We start from the raw sequence: 25,126 nt of genomic DNA, 5'->3' as shown, positions 1-25,126 counted from the left end.
ATTGCCAGTATGTTGTGGAAAATAAGAGGTGCGCTGCCATGAAGTCGCACGAGATGTGGAAAACCATGTGCTCGGTGCACAATACAAGCCCACAGTCGCTGAACCAGAGGCCATCAGCGCGGTGGAGGATGAGGATACCGTAGGCGTTCGACACTACCCAGGCTTGCCAGGGTGGTCGGGAAGAGGATGGAGAGTGCGTAAGAATGCGCTTGATGTTGGGCCAGCATGTTGTGGAAAATCAGAGAGTGCGCTGCCGTGAAGTCGCGTGTGGTGGAAAACCATATGCTCGGGGCGCAATACAAGCCCACAGTCGCTGAACCAGAGGCCATCAGCGGGTGGAGGATGAGGATACCGTAGGCGTTCGCAGCTATTGTGGGGGTGTGAAAGTGGGCGACACTACCCAGGCCTGCCAGGGTGGTCGGGAAGAGGATGGAGAGTGCGTAAGAATGCGCTTGACGTTGGGCCAGCATGTTGTGGAAAATCAGAGAGTGCGCTGGCGTGAAGTCGCGTGAGGTGGAAAACCATATGTTCGGGGCGCAATACAAGCCCACAGTCGCTGAACCAGAGGCCATCAGCGCGGTGGAGGATGAGGATACCGTAGGCGTTCGCAGCTATTGTGGGGGTGTGAAAGTGGGCGACACTACCCAGGCCTGCCAGGGTGGTCGGGAAGAGGATGGAGAGTGCGTAAGAATGCGCTTGACGTTGGGCCAGCATGTTGTGGAAAATCAGAGAGTGCGCTGCCGTGAAGTCGCGAGATGTGGAAAACCATGTGCTTGGTGCGCAATACAAGCCCACAGTCGCTGAACCAGAGGCCATCAGCGGTGGTGGAGGATGAGGATACCGTGGCGTTTGCAGTTATTGTGGGGGTGTGAAAGTGGGCGACACTACCCAGGCTTGCCAGGGAGGTCGGGAAGAGGATGGAGAGTGCGTAAGAATGCGCTTGACGTTGGGCCAGCATGTTGTGGAAAATCAGAGAGTGCGCTGCCGTGAAGTCGCGCGAGATGTGGAAAACCATGTGCTTGGTGCGCAATACAAGCCCACAGTCGCTGAACCAGAGGCCATCAGCGCGGTGGAGGATGAGGATACCGTAGGCGTTCGACACTACCCAGGCCTGCCAGGGTGGTGGGGAAGAGGATGGAGAGTGCGTAAGAATGCGCTTGACGTTGGGCCAGCATGTTGTGGAAAATCAGAGAGTGCGCTGCCATGAAGTCGCGCGAGAGGTGGAAAACCATATGCTCGGGGCGCAATACAAGCCCACAGTCGCTGAACCAGAGGCCATCAGCGCGGTGGAGGATGAGGATACCGTAGGCGTTCGCAGCTATTGTGGGGGTGTGAAAGTGGGCGACACTACCCAGGCCTGCCAGGGTGGTCGGGAAGAGGATGGAGAGTGCGTAAGAATGCGCTTGACGTTGGGCCAGCATGTTGTGGAAAATCAGAGAGTGCGCTGCCGTGAAGTCGCGAGAGATGTGGAAAACCATGTGCTTGGTGCGCAATACAAGCCCACAGTCGCTGAACCAGAGGCCATCAGCGGGTGGAGGATGAGGATACCGTGGGCGTTTGCAGTTATTGTGGGGGTGTGAAAGTGGGCGACACTACCCAGGCTTGCCAGGGTGGTCGGGAAGAGGATGGAGAGTGCGTAAGAATGCGCTTGACGTTGGGCCAGCATGTTGTGGAAAATCAGAGAGTGCGCTGCCGTGAAGTCGCGAGATGTGGAAAACCATGTGCTCGGTGCGCAAGACAAGCCCACAGTCGCTGAACCAGAGGCCATCAGCGGGTGGAGGATGAGGATACCGTGGCGTTCGACACTACCCAGGCCTGCCAGGGTGGTGGGGAAGAGGATGGAGAGTGCGTAAGAATGCGCTTGACGTTGGGCCAGCATGTTGTGGAAAATCAGAGAGTGCGCTGCCGTGAAGTCGCGAGATGTGGAAAACCATGTGCTCGGTGCGCAAGACAAGCCCACAGTCGCTGAACCAGAGGCCATCAGCGCGGTGGAGGATGAGGATACCGTGGGCGTTCAGCAGTTTGTGGGGGGGTGTGAAAGTGGGCGACACTACCCAGGCCTGCCAGGGTGGTCGGGAAGAGGATGGAGAGTGCGTAAGAATGCGCTTGACGTTGGGCCAGCATGTTGTGGAAAATCAGAGAGTGCGCTGCCGTGAAGTCGCGAGATGTGGAAAAACCATGTGCTTGGTGCGCAATACAAGCCCACAGTCGCTGAACCAGAGGCCATCAGCGGGTGGAGGATGAGGATACCGTGGGCGTTTGCAGTTATTGTGGGGGGTGTGAAAGTGGGCGACACTACCCAGGCTTGCCAGGGTGGTCGGGAAGAGGATGGAGAGTGCGTAAGAATGCGCTTGCCAGCAGCAGCGACGTCCAGATTGCCAGTATGTTGTGGAAAATAAGAGAGTGCGCTGCCATGAAGTCGCGGGAGGTGGAAAACCATATGCTCGGGGTGCAATACAAGCCCACAGTCGCTGAACCAGAGGCCATCAGTGTGATGGAGGATGAGGATACCGTAGGGCGTTCAACACTACCCAGGCCTGCCAGGGTGGTCGGGAAGAGGATGGAGAGTGCGTAAGAATGCGCTTGACGTTGGGCCAGCATGTCGTGGAAAATCAGAGAGTGCGCTGCCGTGAAGTCGCGAGATGTGGAAAACCATGTGCTCGGTGCGCAATACAAGCCCACAGTCGCTGAACCAGAGGCCATCAGCGGGTGGAGGATGAGGATACCGTAGGCCTTGACACCACCCAGGCCTGCCAGGGTGGTCGGGAAGAGGATGGAGAGTGCGTAAGAATGCGCTTGACGTTGGGCCAGCATGTTGTGGAAAATCAGAGAGTGCGCTGCCGTGAAGTCGCGTGAGGTGGAAAACCATATGCTCGGGGCGCAATACAAGCCCACAGTCGCTGAACCAGAGGCCATCAGCGCGGTGGAGGATGAGGATACTGTAGGCGTTCGACACTACCCAGGCCTGCCAGGGTGGTCGGGAAGAGAATGGAGAGTGCGTAAGAATGCGCTTGACGTTGGGCCAGCATGTTGTGGAAAATCAGAGAGTGCGCTGCGGCGAAGTCGCGCGAGATGTGGAAAGCCATGTGCTCGGTGCGCAATACAAGCCCACAGTCGCTGAACCAGAGGCCATCAGCGCGGTGGAGGATGAGGATACCGTAGGCGTTCGCAGCTATTGTGGGGGTGTGAAAGTGGGCGACACTACCCAGGCTTACCAGGGTGGTCGGGAAGAGGATGGAGAGTGCGTAAGAATGCGCTTGCAGCAGCAGCGACGTCCAGATTGCCAGTATGTTGTGGAAAATAAGAGAGTGCGCTGCCATGAAGTCGCAGAGAGGTGGAAAACCATATGCTCGGGGTGCAATACAAGCCCACAGTCGCTGAACCAGAGGCCATCAGCGCGGTGGAGGATGAGGATACCGTGGCGTTCGCAGCTATTGTGGGGGGTGTGAAAGTGGGCGACACTACCCAGGCTTACCAGGGTGGTCGGGAAGAGGATGGAGAGTGCGTAAGAATGCGCTTGACGTTGGGCAGCATGTTGTGGAAAATCAGAGAGTGCGCTGCCGTGAAGTCCCGCGAGATGTGGAAAACCATGTGCTCAGTGCGCAATACAAGCCCACAGTCGCTGAACCAGAGGCCATCAGCGCGGTGGAGGATGAGGATACCGTAGGCGTTCGACACTACCCAGGCCTGCCAGGGTGGTCGGTAAGAGAATGGAGAGTGCGTAAGAATGCGCTTGACGTTGGGCCAGCATGTTGTGGAAAATCAGAGAGTGCGCTGCCATGAAGTCGCGCGAGAGGTGGAAAACCATATGCTCGGGGCGCAATACAAGCCCACAGTCGCTGAACCAGAGGCCATCAGCGCGGTGGAGGATGAGGATACCGTAGGCGTTCGCAGCTATTGTGGGGGTGTGAAAGTGGGCGACACTACCCAGGCTTACCAGGGTGGTCGGGAAGAGGATGGAGAGTGCGTAAGAATGCGCTTGCGCAGCAGCGCGACGTCCAGATTGCCAGTATGTTGTGGAAAATAAGAGAGTGCGCTGCCATGAAGTCGCGCGAGAGGTGGAAAACCATATGCTCGGGGTGCAATACAAGCCCACAGTCGCTGAACCAGAGGCCATCAGTGTGATGGAGGATGAGGATACCGTAGGCGTTCGACACTACCCAGGCCTGCCAGGTTGGTCGGGAAGAGGATGGAGAGTGCGTAAGAATGCGCTTGACGTTGGGCCAGCATGTTGTGGAAAATCAGAGAGTGCGCTGCCGTGAAGTCGCGAGATGTGGAAAACCATGTGCTCGGTGCGCAAGACAAGCCCACAGTCGCTGAACCAGAGGCCATCAGCGCGGTGGAGGATGAGGATACCGTAGGCGTTCGCAGTTATTGTGGGGGTGTGAAAGTGGGCGACACTACCCAGGCTTGCCAGGGTGGTCGGGAAGAGGATGGAGAGTGCGTAAGAATGTGCTTGCGCAGCAGCGCGACGTCCAGATTGCCAGTATGTTGTGGAAAATAAGAGGTGCGCTGCCATGAAGTCGCACGAGATGTGGAAAACCATGTGCTCGGTGCACAATACAAGCCCACAGTCGCTGAACCAGAGGCCATCAGCGGGTGGAGGATGAGGATACCGTAAGCGTTCGACACTACCCAGGCTTGCCAGGGTGGTCGGGAAGAGGATGGAGAGTGCGTAAGAATGCGCTTGACGTTGGGCCAGCGTGTTGTGGAAAATCAGAGAGTGCGCTGCCGTGAAGTCGCGCGTGAGGTGGAAAACCATATGCTCGGGGCGCAATACAAGCCCACAGTCGCTGAACCAGAGGCCATCAGCGCGGTGGAGGATGAGGATACCGTAGGCGTTCGCAGCTATTGTGGGGGTGTGAAAGTGGGCGACACTACCCAGGCCTGCCAGGGTGGTCGGGAAAGAGGATGGAGAGTGCGTAAGAATGCGCTTGACGTTGGGCCAGCATGTTGTGGAAAATCAGAGAGTGCGCTGCCGTGAAGTCGCGCGTGAGGTGGATAACCATATGTTCGGGGCGCAATACAAGCCCACAGTCGCTGAACCAGAGGCCATCAGCGCGGTGGAGGAAGAGGATACCGTAGGCGTTCGCAGCTATTGTGGGGGGTGTGAAAGTGGGCGACACTACCCAGGCCTGCCAGGGTGGTCGGGAAGAGGATGGAGAGTGCGTAAGAATGCGCTTGACGTTGGGCCAGCATGTTGTGGAAAATCAGAGAGTGCGCTGCCGTGAAGTCGCGAGATGTGGAAAACCATGTGCTTGGTGCAATACAAGCCCACAGTCGCTGAACCAGAGGCCATCAGCGGGTGGAGGATGAGGATACCGTAGGCGTTTGCAGTTATTGTGGGGGGTGTGAAAGTGGGCGACACTACCCAGGCTTGCCAGGGTGGTCGGGAAGAGGATGGAGAGTGCGTAAGAATGCGCTTGACGTTGGGCCAGCATGTTGTGGAAAATCAGAGAGTGCGCTGCCGTGAAGTCGCGCGGGAGGTGGAAAACCATATGCTCGGTGCGCAAGACAAGCCCACAGTCGCTGAACCAGAGGCCATCAGCGCGGTGGAGGATGAGGATACCGTAGGCGTTCGACACTACCCAGGCCTGCCAGGGTGGTCGGGAAGAGGATGGAGAGTGCGTAAGAATGCGCTTGACGTTGGGCCAGCATGTTGTGGAAAATCAGAGAGTGCGCTGCCATGAAGTCGCGCGAGAGGTGGAAAACCATATGCTCGGGGCGCAATACAAGCCCACAGTCGCTGAACCAGAGGCCATCAGCGGGTGGAGGATGAGGATACCGTAGGCGTTCGCAGCTATTGTGGGGGTGTGAAAGTGGGCGACACTACCCAGGCTTACCAGGGTGGTCGGGAAGAGGATGGAGAGTGCGTAAGAATGCGCTTGCGCAGCAGCGCGACGTCCAGATTGCCAGTATGTTGTGGAAAATAAGAGAGTGCGCTGCCATGAAGTCGCGAGAGGTGGAAAACCATATGCTCGGGGTGCAATACAAGCCCACAGTCGCTGAACCAGAGGCCATCAGTGTGATGGAGGATGAGGATACCGTAGGCGTTCGACACTACCCAGGCCTGCCAGGTTGGTCGGGAAGAGGATGGAGAGTGCGTAAGAATGCGCTTGACGTTGGGCCAGCATGTTGTGGAAAATCAGAGAGTGCGCTGCCGTGAAGTCGCGCGAGATGTGGAAAACCATGTGCTCGGTGCGCAAGACAAGCCCACAGTCGCTGAACCAGAGGCCATCAGCGCGGTGGAGGATGAGGATACCGTAGGCGTTCGCAGTTATTGTGGGGGTGTGAAAGTGGGCGACACTACCCAGGCTTGCCAGGGTGGTCGGGAAGAGGATGGAGAGTGCGTAAGAATGTGCTTGCGCAGCAGCGCGACGTCCAGATTGCCAGTATGTTGTGGAAAATAAGAGGTGCGCTGCCATGAAGTCGCACGAGATGTGGAAAACCATGTGCTCGGTGCACAATACAAGCCCACAGTCGCTGAACCAGAGGCCATCAGCGCGGTGGAGGATGAGGATACCGTAAGCGTTCGACACTACCCAGGCTTGCCAGGGTGGTCGGGAAGAGGATGGAGAGTGCGTAAGAATGCGCTTGACGTTGGGCCAGCGTGTTGTGGAAAATCAGAGAGTGCGCTGCCGTGAAGTCGCGCGTGAGGGTGGAAAACCATATGCTCGGGGCGCAATACAAGCCCACAGTCGCTGAACCAGAGGCCATCAGCGCGGTGGAGGATGAGGATACCGTGGGCGTTCGCAGCTATTGTGGGGGGTGTGAAAGTGGGCGACACTACCCAGGCCTGCCAGGGTGGTCGGGAAGAGGATGGAGAGTGCGTAAGAATGCGCTTGACGTTGGGCCAGCATGTTGTGGAAAATCAGAGAGTGCGCTGCCGTGAAGTCGCGTGAGGTGGATAACCATATGTTCGGGCGCAATACAAGCCCACAGTCGCTGAACCAGAGGCCATCAGCGCGGTGGAGGATGAGGATACCGTGGCGTTCGCAGCTATTGTGGGGGTGTGAAAGTGGGCGACACTACCCAGGCCTGCCAGGGTGGTCGGGAAGAGGATGGAGAGTGCGTAAGAATGCGCTTGACGTTGGGCCAGCATGTTGTGGAAAATCAGAGAGTGCGCTGCCGTGAAGTCGCGCGAGATGTGGAAAACCATGTGCTTGGTGCGCAATACAAGCCCACAGTCGCTGAACCAGAGGCCATCAGCGCGGTGGAGGATGAGGATACCGTAGGCGTTTGCAGTTATTGTGGGGGTGTGAAAGTGGGCGACACTACCCAGGCTTGCCAGGGTGGTCGGGAAGAGGATGGAGAGTGCGTAAGAATGCGCTTGACGTTGGGCCAGCATGTTGTGGAAAATCAGAGAGTGCGCTGCCGTGAAGTCGCGCGGGAGGTGGAAAACCATATGCTCGGTGCGCAAGACAAGCCCACAGTCGCTGAACCAGAGGCCATCAGCGGGGTGGAGGATGAGGATACCGTGGCGTTCGACACTACCCAGGCCTGCCAGGGTGGTCGGGAAGAGGATGGAGAGTGCGTAAGAATGCGCTTGACGTTGGGCCAGCATGTTGTGGAAAATCAGAGAGTGCGCTGCCGTGAAGTCGCGTGAGGTGGATAACCATATGTTCGGGCGCAATACAAGCCCACAGTCGCTGAACCAGAGGCCATCAGCGCGGTGGAGGATGAGGATACCGTGGGCGTCGCAGCTATTGTGGGGGTGTGAAAGTGGGCGACACTACCCAGGCCTGCCAGGGTGGTCGGGAAGAGGATGGAGAGTGCGTAAGAATGCGCTTGACGTTGGGCCAGCATGTTGTGGAAAATCAGAGAGTGCGCTGCCGTGAAGTCGCGCGAGATGTGGAAAACCATGTGCTTGGTGCGCAATACAAGCCCACAGTCGCTGAACCAGAGGCCATCAGCGCGGTGGAGGATGAGGATACCGTAGGCGTTTGCGTTATTGTGGGGGGTGTGAAAGTGGGCGACACTACCCAGGCTTGCCAGGGTGGTCGGGAAGAGGATGGAGAGTGCGTAAGAATGCGCTTGACGTTGGGCCAGCATGTTGTGGAAAATCAGAGAGTGCGCTGCCGTGAAGTCGCGCGGGAGGTGGAAAACCATATGCTCGGTGCGCAAGACAAGCCCACAGTCGCTGAACCAGAGGCCATCAGCGCGGTGGAGGATGAGGATACCGTAGGTGTTCGACACTACCCAGGCCTGCCAGGGTGGTGGGGAAGAGGATGGAGAGTGCGTAAGAATGCGCTTGACGTTGGGCCAGCATGTTGTGGAAAATCAGAGAGTGCGCTGCCATGAAGTCGCGCGAGAGGTGGAAAACCATATGCTCGGGCGCAATACAAGCCCACAGTCGCTGAACCAGAGGCCATCAGCGGGTGGAGGATGAGGATACCGTGGGCGTTCGCAGCTATTGTGGGGGGTGTGAAAGTGGGCGACACTACCCAGGCTTGCCAGGGTGGTCGGGAAGAGGATGGAGAGTGCGTAAGAATGCGCTTGCGCAGCAGCGCGACGTCCAGATTGCCAGTATGTTGTGGAAAATAAGAGAGTGCGCTGCCATGAAGTCGCGCGGGAGGTGGAAAACCATATGCTCGGGGTGCAATACAAGCCCACAGTCGCTGAACCAGAGGCCATCAGTGTGATGGAGGATGAGGATACCGTAGGCGTTCAACACTACCCAGGCCTGCCAGGGTGGTCGGGAAGAGGATGGAGAGTGCGTAAGAATGCGCTTGACGTTGGGCCAGCATGTTGTGGAAAATCAGAGAGTGCGCTGCCGTGAAGTCGCGCGAGATGTGGAAAACCATGTGCTCGGTGCGCAATACAAGCCCACAGTCGCTGAACCAGAGGCCATCAGCGCGGTGGAGGATGAGGATACCGTAGGCCTTCGACACCACCCAGGCCTGCCAGGGTGGTCGGGAAGAGGATGGAGAGTGCGTAAGAATGCGCTTGACGTTGGGCCAGCGTGTTGTGGAAAATCAGAGAGTGCGCTGCCGTGAAGTCCCGGGAGATGTGGAAAACCATGTGCTCAGTGCGCAATACAAGCAAACAGTCGCTGAACCAGAGGCCATCAGCGCGGTGGAGGATGAGGATACCGTAGGCGTTCGCAGCTATTGTGGGGGGTGTGAAAGTGGGCGACACTACCCAGGCTTACCAGGGTGGTCGGGAAGAGGATGGAGAGTGCGTAAGAATGCGCTTGCGCAGCAGCAGACGATCAGATTGCCAGTATGTTGTGGAAAATAAGAGAGTGCGCTGCCATGAAGTCGCGCGAGAGGTGGAAAACCATATGCTCGGGGTGCAATACAAGCCCACAGTCGCTGAACCAGAGGCCATCAGTGTGATGGAGGATGAGGATACCGTAGGCGTTCGACACTACCCAGGCCTGCCAGGGTGGTCGGGAAGAGGATGGAGAGTGCGTAAGAATGCGCTTGACGTTGGGCCAGCATGTTGTGGAAAATCAGAGAGTGCGCTGCCGTGAAGTCGCGCGGGAGGTGGAAAACCATATGCTCGGTCGCAAGACAAGCCCACAGTCGCTGAACCAGAGGCCATCAGCGGGTGGAGGATGAGGATACCGTGGCGTTCGACACTACCCAGGCCTGCCAGGGTGGTGGGGAAGAGGATGGAGAGTGCGTAAGAATGCGCTTGACGTTGGGCCAGCATGTTGTGGAAAATCAGAGAGTGCGCTGCCATGAAGTCGCAGAGAGGTGGAAAACCATATGCTCGGGCGCAATACAAGCCCACAGTCGCTGAACCAGAGGCTATCAGCGGGTGGAGGATGAGGATACCGTAGGCGTTCGCAGCTATTGTGGGGGTGTGAAAGTGGGCGACACTACCCAGGCTTGCCAGGGTGGTCGGGAAGAGGATGGAGAGTGCGTAAGAATGCGCTTGCAGCAGCAGCGACGTCCAGATTGCCAGTATGTTGTGGAAAATAAGAGAGTGCGCTGCCATGAAGTCGCCAGGGAGGTGGAAAACCATATGCTCGGGGTGCAATACAAGCCCACAGTCGCTGAACCAGAGGCCATCAGTGTGATGGAGGATGAGGATACCGTGGCGTTCAACACTACCCAGGCCTGCCAGGGTGGTCGGGAAGAGGATGGAGAGTGCGTAAGAATGCGCTTGACGTTGGGCCAGCATGTTGTGGAAAATCAGAGAGTGCGCTGCCGTGAAGTCGCGCGAGATGTGGAAAACCATGTGCTCGGTGCGCAATACAAGCCCACAGTCGCTGAACCAGAGGCCATCAGCGCGGTGGAGGATGAGGATACCGTAGGCCTTCGACACCACCCAGGCCTGCCAGGGTGGTCGGGAAGAGGATGGAGAGTGCGTAAGAATGCGCTTGACGTTGGGCCAGCGTGTTGTGGAAAATCAGAGAGTGCGCTGCCGTGAAGTCCCGGGAGATGTGGAAAACCATGTGCTCAGTGCGCAATACAAGCAAACAGTCGCTGAACCAGAGGCCATCAGCGGGTGGAGGATGAGGATACCGTGGCGTTCGCAGCTATTGTGGGGGGTGTGAAAGTGGGCGACACTACCCAGGCTTACCAGGGTGGTCGGGAAGAGGATGGAGAGTGCGTAAGAATGCGCTTGCGCAGCAGCGCGACGTCCAGATTGCCAGTATGTTGTGGAAAATAAGAGAGTGCGCTGCCATGAAGTCGCGCGAGAGGTGGAAAACCATATGCTCGGGGTGCAATACAAGCCCACAGTCGCTGAACCAGAGGCCATCAGTGTGATGGAGGATGAGGATACCGTGGCGTTCGACACTACCCAGGCCTGCCAGGGTGGTCGGGAAGAGGATGGAGAGTGCGTAAGAATGCGCTTGACGTTGGGCCAGCATGTTGTGGAAAATCAGAGAGTGCGCTGCCGTGAAGTCCCGCGAGATGTGGAAAACCATGTGCTCAGTGCGCAATACAAGCCCACAGTCGCTGAACCAGAGGCCATCAGCGCGGTGGAGGATGAGGATACCGTAGGCGTTCGACACTACCCAGGCCTGCCAGGGTGGTCGGTAAGAGAATGGAGAGTGCGTAAGAATGCGCTTGACGTTGGGCCAGCATGTTGTGGAAAATCAGAGAGTGCGCTGCGGGGAAGTCGCGCGAGATGTGGAAAACCATGTGCTCGGTGCGCAATACAAGCCCACAGTCGCTGAACCAGAGGCCATCAGCGCGGTGGAGGATGAGGATACCATAGGCGTTCGCAGCTATTGTGGGGGTGTGAAAGTGGGCGACACTACCCAGGCCTGCCAGGGTGGTCGGGAAGAGGATGGAGAGTGCGTAAGAATGCGCTTGACGTTGGGCCAGCATGTTGTGGAAAATCAGAGAGTGCGCTGCCGTGAAGTCGCGCGTGAGGTGGATAACCATATGTTCGGGCGCAATACAAGCCCACAGTCGCTGAACCAGAGGCCATCAGCGCGGTGGAGGATGAGGATACCGTGGCGTTCGCAGCTATTGTGGGGGGGTGTGAAAGTGGGCGACACTACCCAGGCCTGCCAGGGTGGTCGGGAAGAGGATGGAGAGTGCGTAAGAATGCGCTTGACGTTGGGCCAGCATGTTGTGGAAAATCAGAGAGTGCGCTGCCGTGAAGTCGCGAGATGTGGAAAACCATGTGCTTGGTGCGCAATACAAGCCCACAGTCGCTGAACCAGAGGCCATCAGCGCGGTGGAGGATGAGGATACCGTAGGCGTTTGCAGTTATTGTGGGGGTGTGAAAGTGGGCGACACTACCCAGGCTTGCCAGGGTGGTCGGGAAGAGGATGGAGAGTGCGTAAGAATGCGCTTGACGTTGGGCCAGCATGTTGTGGAAAATCAGAGAGTGCGCTGCCGTGAAGTCGCGCGAGATGTGGAAAACCATGTGCTCGGTGCGCAAGACAAGCCCACAGTCGCTGAACCAGAGGCCATCAGCGCGGTGGAGGATGAGGATACCGTAGGCGTTCGACACTACCCAGGCCTGCCAGGGTGGTGGGGAAGAGGATGGAGAGTGCGTAAGAATGCGCTTGACGTTGGGCCAGCATGTTGTGGAAAATCAGAGAGTGCGCTGCCATGAAGTCGCGAGAGGTGGAAAACCATATGCTCGGGGCGCAATACAAGCCCACAGTCGCTGAACCAGAGGCCATCAGCGGGTGGAGGATGAGGATACCGTGGCGTTCGCAGCTATTGTGGGGGTGTGAAAGTGGGCGACACTACCCAGGCTTGCCAGGGTGGTCGGGAAGAGGATGGAGAGTGCGTAAGAATGCGCTTGCAGCAGCAGCGACGTCCAGATTGCCAGTATGTTGTGGAAAATAAGAGAGTGCGCTGCCATGAAGTCGCGGGGGGAGGTGGAAAACCATATGCTCGGGGTGCAATACAAGCCCACAGTCGCTGAACCAGAGGCCATCAGTGTGATGGAGGATGAGGATACCGTAGGCGTTCAACACTACCCAGGCCTGCCAGGGTGGTCGGGAAGAGGATGGAGAGTGCGTAAGAATGCGCTTGACGTTGGGCCAGCATGTTGTGGAAAATCAGAGAGTGCGCTGCCGTGAAGTCGCGCGAGATGTGGAAAACCATGTGCTCGGTGCGCAATACAAGCCCACAGTCGCTGAACCAGAGGCCATCAGCGCGGTGGAGGATGAGGATACCGTAGGCCTGCCAGGGTGGTCGGGAAGAGGATGGAGAGTGCGTAAGAATGCGCTTGACGTTGGGCCAGCGTGTTGTGGAAAATCAGAGAGTGCGCTGCCGTGAAGTCCCGGGAGATGTGGAAAACCATGTGCTCAGTGCGAATACAAGCAAACAGTCGCTGAACCAGAGGCCATCAGCGGGTGGAGGATGAGGATACCGTGGGCGTTCGCAGCTATTGTGGGGGTGTGAAAGTGGGCGACACTACCCAGGCTTACCAGGGTGGTCGGGAAGAGGATGGAGAGTGCGTAAGAATGCGCTTGCGCAGCAGCGCGACGTCCAGATTGCCAGTATGTTGTGGAAAATAAGAGAGTGCGCTGCCATGAAGTCCCGAGAGGTGGAAAAAACCATATGCTCGGGGTGCAATACAAGCCCACAGTCGCTGAACCAGAGGCCATCAGTGTGATGGAGGATGAGGATACCGTAGGCGTTCGACACTACCCAGGCCTGCCAGGGTGGTCGGGAAGAGGATGGAGAGTGCGTAAGAATGCGCTTGACGTTGGGCCAGCATGTTGTGGAAAATCAGAGAGTGCGCTGCCGTGAAGTCCCGCGAGATGTGGAAAACCATGTGCTCAGTGCGCAATACAAGCCCACAGTCGCTGAACCAGAGGCCATCAGCGCGGTGGAGGATGAGGATACCGTAGGCGTTCGACACTACCCAGGCCTGCCAGGGTGGTCGGGAAGAGGATGGAGAGTGCGTAAGAATGCGCTTGACGTTGGGCCAGCATGTTGTGGAAAATAAGAGAGTGCGCTGCCATGAACTCGCGCGAGAGGTGGAAAACCATATGCTCGGGGTGCAATACAAGCCCACAGTCGCTGAACCAGAGGCCATCAGCGGGTGGAGGATGAGGATACCGTGGCGTTCGACACTACCCAGGCCTGCCAGGGTGGTCGGGAAGAGGATGGAGAGTGCGTAAGAATGAGCTTGACGTTGGGCCAGCATGTTGTGGAAAATAAGAGAGTGCGCTGCCATGAACTCGCGAGAGGTGGAAAACCATATGCTCGGGGTGCAATACAAGCCCATAGTCGCTGAACCAGAGGCCATCAGTGTGATGGAGGATGAGGATACCGTGGCGTTCGACACTACCCAGGCCTGCCAGGGTGGTCGGGAAGAGGATGGAGAGTGCGTAAGAATGCGCCTGACGTTGGGCCAGCATGTTGTGGAAAATCAGAGAGTGCGCTGCCGTGAAGTCGCGAGAGATGTGGAAAACCATGTGCTCGGGCGCAATACAAGCCCACAGTCGCTGAACCAGAGGCCATCAGCGGGTGGAGGATGAGGATACCGTGGGCGTTCGCAGCTATTGTGGGGGGTGTGAAAGTGGGCGACACTACCCAGGCTTACCAGGGTGGGAAGAGGATGGAGAGTGCGTAAGAATGCGCTTGCGCAGCAGCGCGACGTGCAGATTGCCAGTATGTTGTGGAAAATAAGAGAGTGCGCGGCCATGAAGTTGCGCGTGAGGTGGAAAACCATATGCTCGGAGCGCAATACAAGCCCACAGTCGCTGAACCAGAGGCCATCAGCGCGGTGGAGGATGAGGATACCGTAGGCGTTCGCAGCTATTGTGGGGGTGTGAAAGTGGGCGACACTACCCAGGCTTACCAGGGTGGTCGGGAAGAGGATGGAGAGTGCGTAAGAATGCGCTTGACGTTGGGCCAGCATGTTGTGGAAAATCAGAGAGTGCGCTGCCGTGAAGTCCCGCGAGATGTGGAAAACCATGTGCTCAGTGCGCAATACAAGCCCACAGTCGCTGAACCAGAGGCCATCAGCGCGGTGGAGGATGAGGATACCGTAGGCGTTCGACACTACCCAGGCCTGCCAGGGTGGTCGGTAAGAGAATGGAGAGTGCGTAAGAATGCGCTTGACGTTGGGCCAGCATGTTGTGGAAAATCAGAGAGTGCGCTGCGGTGAAGTCGCAGAGATGTGGAAAACCATGTGCTCGGTGCGCAATACAAGCCCACAGTCGCTGAACCAGAGGCCATCAGCGGGTGGAGGATGAGGATACCGTGGGCGTTCGCAGCTATTGTGGGGGGTGTGAAAGTGGGCGACACTACCCAGGCTTACCAGGGTGGTCGGGAAGAGGATGGAGAGTGCGTAAGAATGCGCTTGACGTTGGGCCAGCGTGTTGTGGAAAATCAGAGAGTGCGCTGCCGTGAAGTCCCGGGAGATGTGGAAAACCATGTGCTCAGTGCGCAATACAAGCCCACAGTCGCTGAACCAGAGGCCATCAGCGGGTGGAGGATGAGGATACCGTGGGCGTTCGCAGCTATTGTGGGGGGTGTGAAAGTGGGCGACACTACCCAGGCTTACCAGGGTGGTCGGGAAGAGGATGGAGAGTGCGTAAGAATGCGCTTGACGTTGGGCCAGCATGTTGTGGAAAATCAGAGAGTGCGCTGCCGTGAAGTCCCGCGAGATGTGGAAAACCATGTGCTCAGTGCGCAATACAAGCCCACAGTCGCTGAACCAGAGGCCATCAGCGGGTGGAGGATGAGGATACCGTGGCGTTCGACACTACCCAGGCCTGCCAGGGTGGTCGGGAAGAGGATGGAGAGTGCGTAAGAATGCGCTTGACGTTGGGCCAGCATGTTGTGGAAAATAAGAGAGTGCGCTGCCATGAACTCGCGCGAGAGGTGGAAAACCATATGCTCGGGGTGCAATACAAGCCCACAGTCGCTGAACCAGAGGCCATCAGCGCGGTGGAGGATGAGGATACCGTAGGCGTTCGACACTACCCAGGCCTGCCAGGGTGGTCGGGAAGAGGATGGAGAGTGCGTAAGAATGCGCTTGACGTTGGGCCAGCATGTTGTGGAAAATAAGAGAGTGCGCTGCCATGAACTCGCGCGAGAGGTGGAAAACCATATGCTCGGGGTGCAATACAAGCCCATAGTCGCTGAACCAGAGGCCATCAGTGTGATGGAGGATGAGGATACCGTAGGCGTTCGACACTACCCAGGCCTGCCAGGGTGGTCGGGAAGAGGATGGAGAGTGCGTAAGAATGCGCTTGACGTTGGGCCAGCATGTTGTGGAAAATCAGAGAGTGCGCTGCCGTGAAGTCGCGCGAGATGTGGAAAACCATGTGCTCGGGGCGCAATACAAGCCCACAGTCGCTGAACCAGAGGCCATCAGCGCGGTGGAGGATGAGGATACCGTAGGCGTTCGCAGCTATTGTGGGGGTGTGAAAGTGGGCGACACTACCCAGGCTTACCAGGGTGGGAAGAGGATGGAGAGTGCGTAAGAATGCGCTTGCGCAGCAGCGCGACGTGCAGATTGCCAGTATGTTGTGGAAAATAAGAGAGTGCGCGGCCATGAAGTTGCGCGTGAGGTGGAAAACCATATGCTCGGAGCGCAATACAAGCCCACAGTCGCTGAACCAGAGGCCATCAGCGCGGTGGAGGATGAGGATACCGTGGGGCGTTCGCAGCTATTGTGGGGGTGTGAAAGTGGGCGACACTACCCAGGCTTACCAGGGTGGTCGGGAAGAGGATGGAGAGTGCGTAAGAATGCGCTTGACGTTGGGCCAGCATGTTGTGGAAAATCAGAGAGTGCGCTGCCGTGAAGTCCCGCGAGATGTGGAAAACCATGTGCTCAGTGCGCAATACAAGCCCACAGTCGCTGAACCAGAGGCCATCAGCGGGGTGGAGGATGAGGATACCGTAGGCGTTCGACACTACCCAGGCCTGCCAGGGTGGTCGGTAAGAGAATGGAGAGTGCGTAAGAATGCGCTTGACGTTGGGCCAGCATGTTGTGGAAAATCAGAGAGTGCGCTGCGGTGAAGTCGCGCGAGATGTGGAAAACCATGTGCTCGGTGCGCAATACAAGCCCACAGTCGCTGAACCAGAGGCCATCAGCGCGGTGGAGGATGAGGATACCGTAGGCGTTCGCAGCTATTGTGGGGGTGTGAAAGTGGGCGACACTACCCAGGCTTACCAGGGTGGTCGGGAAGAGGATGGAGAGTGCGTAAGAATGCGCTTGACGTTGGGCCAGCATGTTGTGGAAAATCAGAGAGTGCGCTGCCGTGAAGTCCCGCGAGATGTGGAAAACCATGTGCTCAGTGCGCAATACAAGCCCACAGTCGCTGAACCAGAGGCCATCAGCGGGTGGAGGATGAGGATACCGTGGCGTTCGACACTACCCAGGCCTGCCAGGGTGGTCGGTAAGAGAATGGGGAGTGCGTAAGAATGCGCTTGACGTTGGGCCAGCATGTTGTGGAAAATCAGAGAGTGCGCTGCCGTGAAGTCGCGCGAGATGTGGAAAACCATGTGCTCGGTGCGCAATACAAGCCCACAGTCGCTGAACCATAGGCCATCAGCGCGGTGGAGGATGAGGATACCGTAGGCGTTCGACACTACCCAGGCCTGCCAGGGTGGTCGGTAAGAGAATGGAGAGTGCGTAAGAATGCGCTTGACGTTGGGCCAGCATGTTGTGGAAAATCAGAGAGTGCGCTGCCGTGAAGTCCCGGGAGATGTGGAAAACCATGTGCTCAGTGCGCAATACAAGCCCACAGTCGCTGAACCAGAGGCCATCAGCGCGGTGGAGGATGAGGATACCGTAGGCCTTCGACACCACCCAGGCCTGCCAGGGTGGTCGGGAAGAGGATGGAGAGTGCGTAAGAATGCGCTTGACGTTGGGCCAGCGTGTTGTGGAAAATCAGAGAGTGCGCTGCCGTGAAGTCCCGGGAGATGTGGAAAACCATGTGCTCAGTGCGCAATACAAGCCCACAGTCGCTGAACCAGAGGCCATCAGCGCGGTGGAGGATGAGGATACCGTAGGCGTTCGCAGCTATTGTGGGGGTGTGAAAGTGGGCGACACTACCCAGGCTTACCAGGGTGGTCGGGAAGAGGATGGAGAGTGCGTAAGAATGCGCTTGACGTTGGGCCAGCATGTTGTGGAAAATCAGAGAGTGCGCTGCCGTGAAGTCCCGCGAGATGTGGAAAACCATGTGCTCAGTGCGCAATACAAGCCCACAGTCGCTGAACCAGAGGCCATCAGCGGGTGGAGGATGAGGATACCGTGGCGTTCGACACTACCCAGGCCTGCCAGGGTGGTCGGGAAGAGGATGGAGAGTGCGTAAGAATGCGCTTGACGTTGGGCCAGCATGTTGTGGAAAATCAGAGAGTGCGCTGCCGTGAAGTCGCGAGATGTGGAAAACCATGTGCTCGGTGCGCAATACAAGCCCACAGTCGCTGAACCAGAGGCCATCAGCGCGGTGGAGGATGAGGATACCGTAGGCGTTCGACACTACCCAGGCCTGCCAGGGTGGTCGGGAAGAGGATGGAGAGTGCGTAAGAATGCGCCTGCGCAGCAGCGCGACGTCCAGATTGCCAGTATGTTGTGGAAAATAAGAGAGTGCGTGGCCATGAAGCCGCGCGTGAGGTGGAAAAACCATACGTTCGTGGCGCAATACAAGCCCACAGTCGCTGAACCAGAGGCCATCAGCGCGGTGGAGGATGAGGATACCGTAGGCGTTCGACACTACCCAGGCCTGCCAGGGTGGTCGGGAAGAGGATGGAGAGTGCGTAAGAATGCGCTTGACGTTGGGCCAGCATGTTGTGGAAAATCAGAGAGTGCGCTGCCGTGAAGTCGCGAGATGTGGAAAACCATGTGCTCGGTGCGCAATACAAGCCCACAGTCGCTGAACCAGAGGCCATCAGCGCGGTGGAGGATGAGGATACCGTAGGCGTTCACAGCTATTGTGGGGGTGTGAAAGTGGGCGACACTACCCAGCCTTGCCAGGGTGGTCGGGAAGAGGATGGAGAGTGCGTAAGAATGCGCTTGCGCAGCAGCGCGACGTCCAGATTGCCAGTATGTTGTGGAAAATAAGAGAGTGCGCGGCCATGAAGTTGCGCGTGAGGTGGAAAACCATATGCTCGGGGCGCAATACAAGCCCACAGTCGCTGAACCAGAGGCCATCAGCGCGGTGGAGGATGAGGATACCGTAGGCGTTCGACACCACCCAGGCCTGCCAGGGTGGTCGGGAAGAGGATGGAGAGTGCGTAAGAATGCACTTGACGTTGGGCCAGCATGTTGTGGAAAATCAGAGAGTGCGCTGCCGTGAAGTTGCACGAGATGTGGAAAACCATGTGCTCGGTGCACAATACAAGCCCACAGTCGCTGAACCAGAGGCTGTCAGCGCGTTGGAGGACCAGTGGGCTGTACCCACTTGGTTATTAGGGGTGACTTGCCTTGCCTCACTTGTATCCACTTGTAGTAGACCCTACTATTATGCCCCAGTACAGCTTGGTGAGTATCAAATTACGCCTGATAACCAAGCAGACACAACCTGTGAGTGTATAGTATCTCTTGCCTCACTTGTCTCCACCTCCCCAGATACTACTATAATGTCCCAGACCAGCTTAGTATGTGTAAAGTTGTCCTAGTCAGTGAGCGGGCATGGCCACCAAGTGTGTAGTATCCCTTGTCTCCACCTATACTGTCCCAGAACAGTATGTGTCGAGTTACATATGATAGTCCACTCTAATCTCACTCACTTGTGAGCACACAGCAGCAACTGTGAGGGTCAGTTAATCCCCTGAAAATTTGGGTGCCATATTCTCCAGGATGGAGATATACCAGATGGGTAGCGGCACCAGTTTGCTGGAGGTAGACTATACCCCTACTAGTAGATGTACTCATATTCCACACACTCACAAAGCCTATACCATGGTAAGCCCACCATTTTTGGCAGAGATAACACTGATAATAGTACTGATCTAGAATAGCTATGAGCTTGGTTCAAGTGCTGGAGGGGCTCATTAGAGGGTCTATACAATTCCACATTCAAGTTTTAGATCATACTTGAAATTAATTTCTGAGCAGTGGTAATAGCAAAGACACTCTCTTTTGCTTTATGGGTACCTACCCTCTCTTCAGCTACATTCTGTAACATATGCCAAAAGTACAACTGATTACAGTACAGGGTCCTACCAGACATCCAAATATCCTCATACATGCATCTCAATATCCAGTGCTCAGACTATAGACTCACTATTTATACAAACCAGTTCTGCACTTAACCTGTCTTGGAATGTTCACCTCAATTCATTCTCCAAGAACATATAGAGATCAATCAGAGTATTGGGTAGATGTATATACCTATCTTGCCAAGTTTTCTATATTTGATCTATAATCAACAACCAGATCATCACTGTATTGCCAATATGACGTGTAGCAGTATTCATCATTATAATAGAGAATAACAAAAAAAAATTCGATGTATACAACGTGTTATGAGGAATATAATCTCATAGGGGATGTCACGGTTTGGGTTGGGCCGCCCGGGCTACAGGGCCGTTCAGGACCGACGCCCCACCGCACTCCCCAAGTTCCCTATTCTTCCAACCCCTTCCCTTCACCCCTGTGGGCCCTATGCAGTGCCTATCCGATTTGCCCTAGGACCTAGCGCCTATCCGATCCATCCCTAATACTCTAGCCTATAAAACTGTACTTTCCAGGATGTATTTGTTAGCCTAATATCGTCTATTCCCAGGGCTAAAACCCATCCTCTCGTGCTCCTCAGACCCCTTCAAAGTTGGATGACCCAATGACCTGATACCGCCCAAGCACAACACTGACAGGAAACTGTATGCTTCATACCCTTATTCCATTGGGCACCCATCACCTCTGGCTGAGTTATTGGGAGATTGGAGTGATAGGATATATGCCATATATATTGTAGATATGATATGTAAAATTAGGGGGACTGCCAAAGCTATGGGAGACATCTATCAGACCAGAATACAACATAGATCATGCTTATCCATGAATTTTTTTTAGCAAGATATCAGGTGATCATTGTGCCTGATCAAATTTAGAATATGAAAACTAGAGAAAAAATGATCACATCAGAGCATAGGACCACTATGTTAGTGCCTACCTTTCAATATAGTGATTTCATGCAGAATTGGTGGAGATACAGTCAAATCTGTCATATGGAATAATGTTGGTGGAACCCCAGGCCCATTCCATATGATGGATATTCCACATGGAATTTATTTTATATATTTATTTCAACATTAAATATGCATAAAAACTAGATAGAGAACAGAATTACACCCACCTATTACCATATTGGGCAAATAAGCAAGGCAGCTAGGTTACAAGTGTGTGACATGACAATCAGAATAGGTAGCAGTTCAAGTTAGGTTAAGGTAAGTGCAAGGACAGGGAAGTAAGGGAACCACACACACACACACACACACACCTCACACACACACACACACACCCCGAGGAATGGGAACAAGACTGGAGGATTTTTTCAAATTTTAATTAAGGTAATAATGACCCCAAAAAGGGACACCTTTATTTGTTGGGAAAAATGGATTTAAAAAGACCCAATAAGTAGAACAGCAATCTTATCAAAAAAAAAAAGGAATCAACATTGTTATACAAAAAAGCCTCTTATGCCCAGATATCTTCCATTTTTCCCACATATGCACCCTTTTTCTCCTACAATCTGAGAAACATTCTTCTGGTCAGATTTCCTTCCTATCTGGTTGACATTATTTAAACCTTTTTTTTCTAAGCAATAAAGGTCACCATTTTTTCAACCATTATTACCTTCATTAAAATTTAAAAAAATCCTCTAGTTTTCTTCTCAGTTGTCGGGGTGACACCCATACATACATACATACATAGCGGATTAGTAGATTAATAGGGTTGAGGGCTAAGGCTGATTCAACCACTTGGAGTGCTCACTGCGGGAGTTTGGGAATAAACGGTACCCCTTTCGATTGATTATACATCTAAAATCAATGTACCAAAAAAAGCAAAAAAAAATTATATCTCTATTTGCACCCAAAAAAAAATTGTTCCAAATTTGCCTGCTTATAAGGGAAATATATGCCATAAACAGACTCAGTTTTGTCAACTGGTTTTGGGGCAGATCAAACAGCCTTTTCTAGATCAGCTTTTGTATCAAAACAGGGACCCAAAATATCCATGTATATTCACTTACATGAGATATATCAGGGCCCGGGACCATATTTTTTGGTCCTCGTTTTAATGCAAAGGCTGGTCTAGAAAAGGGTGTTTGATTTGCCCCCAGACAGGGTGACAAAACTGAGTCTGTTTATAGCATCTATTTCTCATATAACCAGGCAAATTTTGAACAATCTTTTTTGGGTGCAAATAGAGGTATAAAAATTTTCTTTTTTTTTTTGGTACATGGATTTTAAGTGTATAATGGATCGAAAGGGGCACCATTTATTCCCACACTCCTGCAGTGACTGGACTGAGTTACACTGATGTGGGCATCAAATCCAGAGGTAGTGGAGCCTCGCCAATAGTCACCAGAGCCCAAGAACTACAAACAGTGTTCAGTGTGTTCACGTGCATATGACAAAGCGCCACAGCAACACCAAGCAAGCGGCATGACCTAGTGTAACGAGGGCCGGGACACTAGTCAATGGTGGTGCAGGCACAGAGGATCGCTCACTGGTGAGGGCAGATATTGGGACATACACTACAATGGGCCGATGTTGAGATCAGTATCACAATTGGGCACTGGGAGATCGAGAATCTGGGGCAGTGGGACAGTTGCTGACAGCCGCCAGACGTTGAGAACGTGTCCTATAGTATGGAGAATGCAACAAAAAAAGAGCACTAACATGAAGGAGTGACTGTGCACATAAGAGATCAACATCTCCACTTCTGCAACAGCACCTAAAATAGTTCAAGAATCTGCTTTTGCTGAACTTGCATCCATACTGGTTTTAAATGATTCAGAGAGTCAAGCATCTGAAGCATCTGAAACCATTCCCATTGATTCAGATGGAGTGAAAGATGACTTGAAGATCAAAGCATTTCATCTTCCAGCTGAATCTAGTCAATTAGGTTTTCAACCTACCCTGGTTCCACCTTTGGTTCAACCCAAAGCAAATGTGAGAATATTTCAAGACCAAAGGTTTCTGCACAGATGTTATTACTGTGAGCACATAGGTCACTTTACTAGAGAATGCCCTCAGAAGATTCAACACATCCATGATTTTTTTGGATTAAATTGGATCACAGAGGAAAGCTCCAGCTTGGTGATGGACAGCGCTTACCATCTGGAAATGAACCACTGGCTTGGAGAGTCCAATATTACTGGACTGCTCACTGAAATATGTTTCTAAGTATTTAACTGATTTTGATTCCTTCAGGTGATTCAACTATGCTTCCCATTTTCAGTTTCTTCTTGACCCTATGCAATACTATGCTTTCCATTTTCCTATGAAATATGGATCACTATAAAAGAAAAGTTGGGATGAATAGGTGATTGCCATTGAGACCACCCAATAAGTTCAACAAACTAGCATCGTTGAACACATCAGATTTCAGAACTCCGGGCAATATAAAGTGACTAGATTGCAGGACACTTCAAAACAACCAAGATTATGAGCTTGGTGTTGCTTGAATGAACTATCAACTAGTAATAAACTTAAACATGATACATCAATAGCAACTTAACTGGTCTGATGAAAGAAGTGTGGTTATCTAGTTGTGACTTCAGAGTCAATTGGATCAAAAAGTCCTGGCAAAACACAGTAGACAATGTGACAGCACAGAACTTGTCCGTGTCTGGATAATATATATATCAAAAGCAAAAGGTATATACATGAATATGGTCACGATCAATTGATGGGATCAACACGGAAGGTAGAGGAAAGCTCGCTCTTATATAGGACAAGCTAAGGGCTGACTACTAAGGGACACGCGATTCGCCGCACGAGTCAGAGAGAACCCAGGTCGGCATCCGGAGCGGCTGTCCGGACTTGAAAACAGTCCGCCAAGGGCAAGCTTGACAACGAACATCCGCGATGGCAGTCACTGTAGCACCAATATATTTGCAAATGTTGATATACAGGGGGGGTAGCTATGACACGTCGTTCGTGACGCGCACACAAGCTTTCGCATAATAGAAACCGTGGCCAAGCTAGCGAGCAGTTCAGTTCAGTGGTGAGCGCAAGAAATCGATGATGCCACCGTAAACAAACAGCCAGCATATCGGAAAGACCACCGACCGCGGTCCATCCCGCCCTCATCTCCGAGTTCTGAACCCCACAAGCCGAGGACCCACACGGATCGCGAGTGGCTAGTCAATCGAAGGGAGCCACCCAGAATGGTGGAAATCGCCAAAAATCTTGCGCGAAGAGTGATTTACGTGTCGCCGACGAGGCCCTGCACTCGCTCGGAGATCAACAACCGCATATGGCACAAGTCACGGAGGTTCAACCTGCCGGACAAAATCCCAAGTTGTCATACAACGACGGGCATCTGGCCCGCAACATCTCGCATGAGTCCCGCCCGGAATGGGGCTCGAAATCATCGCTATATGATGAAGCAGATCAGAAGCGCAGGTAGATAGCGAAGAATAGCAAGACTTACCGATCTCCACGAAACCAGCCAGCTCAAATCCCCGCTTTGGCCGCCCAGCCCCATGTTCCACCATCCCGCCCTCATCCCCGCCGTCTGTAGCCCCGAATCCACCACAGGAAGCCACCTGGCACCCAGATAGGTCATATATCGCCAGCAAATTGAGGAGCATCGCCCAGAACGGCGGAGAGCGTGACGAAACACGCACGTCGAGTGTCGTCGCCGTAACGTTAACTTGAACGAGGCCATCCAGCCGCTAGAAAGCGCCGGAAGCAAGAGGCGCCGCAGCCAGGGAAGGGGTAGAGCCACCGGTGAGGAACAGCCGAACGAGCAACACGAGGCTCGTCGTCGTAGGCCAGGGATGGGACAACAGAACTCACCTTGATCCCTGCCCCAGCCCACACCAAACAGCGGAGAACCGCCGTTCTCCGTCCCCAGCTCCTTCCACCCCACCATCCAAATGTTCAATCGGTCGGAGTCGATGCTAGCACACCCAAGCGCAGCCCAGGACGACAAACAATGCGCTAAGTCGCGCGCGTCAGGCGATGACACGTCGCTAAAGGAGCGCAGGCCGGCCGGCGAGAAGCGCTGCCAGCAGGCAGCAAGCGGCAAGCAGACACCAAGAGAGGCGCGAGGTCGCCGGTAGAAGCGCCCCGACGAGCTCACGAGGCCCGTAGGGCAGGGCCAGAGGTCGTCAAAGAGGAAGTGGTGGTGATCAAGAAGGAAGAAGCACGAAGCACCACCTTGCGATCGGCAGCACGGAAGCCCGACCGGACCGAAGCCGGATCAGACCGACGACCGATGATTCGTTCAGAGATCTACCCAAGATAACGGGATTCGATCACCGAGCGAGATTAGATAGTCCTTCAACGCTTGCAAACAGCATCTCAGCTATAATAAAACCTTGAGCTGAGAAAGTCATAGTCAGTGAAAAGGTTTAACATACAAGAGGACATCAAATGTTAACAAAACATTTTACGATTACCGGATATCAACAAGATGACTGGGAAACCATTAAAAACTGGTTAAGTGACAGAGAAATTGACAGAAAATTGCTAGAAAATCAGAGAAAAGGCTGGATAAAATAAGGGAATAATAATATACATATATGGTACCTACAGAGAAAACCAGACTAAGTTAT

This window comes from Mycena indigotica (genome assembly GCF_014461135.1).
Source record: "Mycena indigotica strain 171206Taipei chromosome Unknown Mind.scaff0012, whole genome shotgun sequence".
Classification (NCBI taxonomy): domain Eukaryota; kingdom Fungi; phylum Basidiomycota; class Agaricomycetes; order Agaricales; family Mycenaceae; genus Mycena; species Mycena indigotica.
The sequence above is the reverse complement of the archived record's forward strand: the minus strand, read 5'-3'. Positions refer to the sequence as shown.